Raw genomic sequence first — 6,341 nt, 5'->3', positions numbered from 1 at the left:
TCAAGTTCTGGAGTCATGAGTGATGAATTTTAATGAAAGCAACCACATAAAATCCTGTCTGGCAGCTGAATCTCTCTATATGGCGAAATAATGTAACAGTCCAGAACAAGAGTTATTTATACTGGCGGGTATGTTGAAGTGCTTTAGTAATTTGTTTTGTTCAATTTTCAAACTAATCAGAACTTGTAAAATGCCTTCAGCAAATGTAACTACACACAGACTGTGTAAATACAGTGCATACACAATTGAAAAGATGAGAAGAGGTTTGAGCGCATGTTTTTGAGAAAATAGAGTCGGAACAGACTTACAGTGCTATAGGTTTCAGTGAGGAGCTATATAAAAGCAGTATTGCAGAGGAAGGTCATTGGTAGTTATTGAGAGTAATGGAGCTGTACAGTTCATTGATTAGACACAGGTGATGCAGGATCTGTAATATGGTTCATATTCCTGTTGCAGTGAACCAATGCGGCCCAAAGCAGACGGTGACTAATCAGGTAAGAGACTGAATTTAATGGGCAGGTGCAGGAAGCTGACTTTTGTGCCCTTTGTGATAATAAATGTGCTGATGATGTCCTCTTCAAGATCTTGAGAAATAATTTGGTCCACAAAGGAACTGATCTGCTTCAGTGGTTTTGAAATACTCTTTATGGCCAAAAGTGTCCAGTGAGACTGCACCTTGTAGAGGAGCCCTGTGGCCACTGTGATTTTAACAGCAGGAGACCCTTTAATGGCCATTTTATTTAAAGTTGCGATGAAACTAAAGTTGTGACCTACAAATGAGTGTAAAGGATTACTGAAATGTAAATTTAAAAAAAGTAGGACGGGGAATTGCTTCTGTATGCATTCTTTTTTGATTGGATTTTAAGACATGGACATTCCAGGTATGGTATTTTGATTAAAAACTGAAAGTATAAATAAAGAAATAAATAAAAAATAAAATATACATGGATGAATTGTTCACAGCAAGATATATAACATGCATTAGATAAACATTTACAGAGAATAGGGTGAATTTTCATTTCATGCTGACTTTAATAATATTAAATAATGTAATAATATTTTTATTATTACATTAGATATTATTTTAGATACAAATTTACAGTGAATAGGGTACATTTAGGATGATAGGGTGAATTTAATGCTGACTTTAATATTATAAAATAACAATATTATTTAAAAATGTATTATTTTTTATTAACTTCAATAGTATTATTTTATTTTTATTATTATTTGAAGTGGCAGGGTTTAAGCAGACAAGCAGAAAAGATTAGATTTTCACCAGAAAATCCAGTTATGACATTTAGATTAAAAATTTAGGGTTAAAAAACGTCTTTCTTAATCTAAATTAATTATTAATAAACACATTTATAAACTGTTCACAGTAATCAAACATGCATTTAGAAAATAGAATGAATGTTATGTTGAACAGGGCAAATTTTCATTTCATGCAGACTATAACTATTAAAAAAAATGTAATGTAATAATGTAATAATATTAATTAAAAATGTATTTAAATAAATGTAGTAGTACTATTTAATAAATTAATATTAAACCATTTAAAAACATCCTTTACATTGTTATTGTTGACACCAAGAAATTTATTAAAATGTAATCATGTTTATTAATATATTTATTTGTACAGTGCTTTTCACTTTAAATATTGTTCCAACGCAGTTATAGAGTTAAACAATTTTCTTTCACATACCCCCTACTACAACAACCATCCTGGTGTCCCCAGGGGGTCCCAGACAGGACCCTGATCTAGTGCAAACCCTAACCCTGTTGGTAATGGCTCTGCCTGTAGTAAAAAAAACTTCCTGAAATAAACCGTGAATCTGAAGCACAAGGAACTGCAGAGCAATCAAACACCTTTTACCCAATCTCTGCCGATGACTCCCACTTGTGTGCTCCAGATCTCGGGTGAGGCGGCATTAACGCGCAAGGTGTGACCTTTTCCAATCAGACTGCCATTATACTCTCATCACAGTGAGAGCTCCTCTTTCATAAGGCAGTATAAACAAGGCTCGCAAATTGGATTGTACACTCACTAGGAAAATTAAGCAAATGGCTGCATATTGAAGCCACACAAATAAAGCCAATTAGGCATTTGCACTCCATTGAGTACAGGCAGCTTTTCTCTCCCCCCTGCCTTAACTCGACAGGGTAGCAATATGCCCACGGACTAATCCAATGAGAAGGCTTCTGTCTTTCCACAAGCCCTCCGATCAAATAAGCACCAGAATAGTGTAAGTCAAGCACGTAATGATGACAAGGCACAACTCCAAATGAACACGAGAAGTGGACTGGGTTTACAGATTCAGGCATGGGAGAGCGGGACCAAGAGTCGAGCCCTGGTCTCAAACAGCTTGTTCAACTCCCAGCGGTACAAGAGCTGCCGGCCTACCAGCGTAGGGATGGATGAGTGGACTCTGCTGCCAGCTGCCCCCGAGGATGAGAGGAAACAACCTGAATCTCACTTCAACACGCACGCAGACTTCCATAATCACCTTGCTCTCAGCTCCAACACACCACTGACTCAGACAAGAGAGACAGCTGCGTGAGGGACAGACAGATAGACCGTGAGACACGTCCAAAGAGCTGCGAGGCAGTGTCAGATCTTCAGGCGGGGGATTCATTTCCAGGTGAGCAGCCGTTATCTCACTGATGGATTTTGAAGAACTCCCAGAAATCCACGAAGGTCGTGATAAAACTGAAGCTGTGCCCGAATTCTTTGACTTTCATAGTATAGGCCTACACTGAAACTGATAAACAACTTAGCTTTTGACCACCGCTGAACTTAAAACTTTTTCTAAGAGTTTCATTTTGCTTACTCACAGCGTGAAGAGAAAAAATCCGGCTATATAAAAAAGTAACGCTAAACGGCAAGCTTTTCAGCCAACCGGTTGCAAATTTAACAGCTTTTGGAAAATCAGTTGACTGCTGGGTGAACGTCATCACCAGTTAACATTCAATAGCCAGACTGGCAACTAATACATTTTTTAGAAAATCAGTTGCCACTATTGGTTGAAAACCACACCACCTAATTAATATTCATGAGCCACAATGACATAGGGCCTGTTCCCATACTCACACATGCAACATTTGCACCTGACCTATTTGGCTCAGGTGTTCAAGTGGATGTGAAGGAACCAAAAGTAGTTGCAAACGTTTTGCAAAATACACAGTCATCTCTGCACCAATACAATGGGCAACACTTTACGTTTTACTACCAAATTATTATGTGTAATATTGAATTAATTTAAATCACACTAGAACGTTTTTCATCATGAGAACATCTCATGATTTTGAAGTTCAAGAACATGATGAATGATGGCAAACGCTTGGCCTCAAATATAGATTATGGATTTAGTGTGTTAAAGGGTTACTCCACCCCAAAATGAAAATTGACTGCCAAGTAAATTACACTGTCAAGGTCCAGAAAAGTATTAAATTCAATTCAAGTTTATTTGTATAGCGCTTTTCACGATACAAATCGTTGCAAAGCAACTTTACAGCAAATTAAGTTTCTACAATATTTAGTGGTAGCTTATCAGTGGTGACTGTCAGTTAATGTACATATGGCAGAAATGTACGGAAAAATCAGTTAGAGACGTAAAGTAATTGAAAATTGAAGTATGAAAGACATCGTCAAAATAGTCATAACATTTTATGAAGCGACAAGAATACTTTAAAAAGAAATAAAAAGATAACGACTTTATTCAACAATTCATCTCCTCCGCGTCACCGTAGAGCTATTTTGGAGAATATCCACTGAACGTAAAGTCCGTATACTGTTCTACTTGTCTGTGTCAGCCACACCACACGGTGCATACGTTTTCTAGGTTTATTTATGCTTTGATTTGAACGAAAACAGTGTATCCGTGTGGTGCGGCTGACACAGAACAGCATACGCAGTTTGCGTTCAGTGGATATTCTCCAAAATGGCGCTACGGTGATGCGGAGACGACGAATTGTTGAATGAAGTCGTTAGTTTTATTTTCTTTGCGTACAAAAAGTATTCTTGTCGCTTCATGAAATTCAGATTGAACCACTGATGGCAGATGTACTATTTTGACAATGTCTTTCATACTTTTCTGGGCCTTGACAGTGTAATTTACTTGGCAGTCAATGGGACAATCACAAGCCTCCCGGTTTTCATCCAAAATATCTTAAATTGTGTTTCGAAGACGAACGAAGCTTTTACGGGTTTGGAACGACATGGGGGTAAGTGAATAATGACAACATTTTCATTTTGGGGTGGAGTAACCCTTTAAGGGCACTGAGCTTTGGTGTTTTTCAGACCTGGGACAATCTTCCACACTTACTTAAGAATGCAAATATAGGTACTTGAACAGACCCATAGTTCAGCCGGGACATTTCCTACAGGGAGGCAAGGGAGACAGTGCCTCCACAAAAATTAGATGAGAAAATATTCAACAGTAGAAAAATAACAATGCAAAATGACATTAAAAATTTTATAAATCACTCATTTTCTTTTTCCTAACAGCGACCCCAGCTGTTAGAGGTACAGCAGAAAGCAGCGTTTCTCTTGCCTTCCCTCAGCCCATTTCAGGTAAGCAGATAACAGTAAGCACTGCACTAAAACAAATACATAATTAAATAACACGAGAAATTAAAAAACACTCAAGCTCTAAGATATGATCATAATGCCTTACAAATTTGCATGTTAATAGACAAACTTTATATTAATAGATTGTATAGTATAACACCAAACAGACTAAGTCTGGGTAAAGAATAAAAATGTTGTTGTATACACCCCTGCCCCCTTGATTATTGTTTTATGACATACTAAAATCCCAAAAACTATTTATTAAAATGTTAATAAATAAAATACAACCAAGAGGAACACCTTTTTTATCACTTAGACTTTAAAAAAATTCCACCCCAGTTTTTCAACAAGACCAAACAGTTCCTCAGCTCCTGTGGTCTTATGGGACAGCGAAGCATCCACTGGTTGCATCCTTGAAAATTTCAGCAATACATTCTGGTTTATTTGCCTACTGTAAGAATACCAAAACATGAGACGGGGAAGTATTCCCATTCAGATGACCAGCAAAAAAGGGCTTTTGGACAGTAGCATTGCAGGACGACTTCAGTATCAACTGTGGCTTATTTGAGACTCATTGATGTATGCAAGAGGGACGTGTAGGATAACCCAAAGGCCAGAATTACATAGAGCCTATGAATATTTTGTGACATTGTGGTATTATATCTAATTCATCACTGTACTTACAGCCAGGTGCAGACAAGGGTTGCAATGCTTTCCCTAAATACACGATAACCTTCTTAAACGGAGCTCTTAACAGCCAGAAGGAACGAGGAATAATCTGGTGGCCTTCAGGGTTATAGTGATAAAAGACTAGGGAAAAATGAGAGAGAAAGAGAGAAACAGAAAGGAGAGAGTGTGAAAGAACGAGAGAGAAAAAAAGAGATGAAAGCTGGGCAATGAAAATAGGATTGTGGGATCGACAGGCACGGGCAAAGAACATTGATTCATCCATCTGCTGATAAGACTGCCAAAGTGCCGGAATAACTGCAAAATAACACAAGTTAAACTCTCTGATCCCAAAGAGGAGCTAATCCACTGTTTTTACAAGGACATATGCCATACTCACACCTACGGTTGGGTCATTCTGATACGTCTCAATTAAAAAACAGTTCCAAAATTAGATTTTATTTAATGCTTCTGAGTCACTCTTCCTCCAATTAAACACCCCCATTGTCAACATGAGATCCACCAGATACGAGACTGACCAACATAAAAACAAACCCTGCAGAGCTTCATCCACAGATATCAATCCATCAGCTGAGAGAATCAACTCACCCCGCACTTGCTGCCAGAATAGAACGAGCATATGGATGCACGGGGAGCTTCATCCATCACTCCTACATTATCCCACCATCCTATACACCGTTTTGCCACAAGCGCACCAATATGGAGCCATCAGTCAGCAGTATCGTTGGCAGGCTGACTATCCCTAATCATAAGACTAAGAAGCTTATGAAGTTAATTATTCACATGATGGATCTTATATTATTCCATCTCTTCCATTAAACAGACGGTTTTCTCCCAGCCACATGTAGCAGTCAGACGAACGATCAATAAGCAGCGTTTATTGGAGGCACGCGATCACCAATATTGATTTGAATGGAACCCACTCAAACATTGACTCATAAAAGCATCATGTCAAGCTATTTTTACATTGTGGTTTGCATATTCACATGAATATCGACTACTTCTGAGGAAGTAGAATCACCACATGCTTAATTATTGATTTATATGCACAAAATGTTAAAATAAAATCAAACCGGACACAGCA

This window comes from Sinocyclocheilus grahami, unplaced genomic scaffold, assembly GCF_001515645.1.
Source record: "Sinocyclocheilus grahami isolate Dianchi unplaced genomic scaffold, SAMN03320097.WGS_v1.1 scaffold344.1, whole genome shotgun sequence".
NCBI classification, from domain to species: domain Eukaryota; kingdom Metazoa; phylum Chordata; class Actinopteri; order Cypriniformes; family Cyprinidae; genus Sinocyclocheilus; species Sinocyclocheilus grahami.
Note: the sequence above shows the minus strand (reverse complement) of the source record.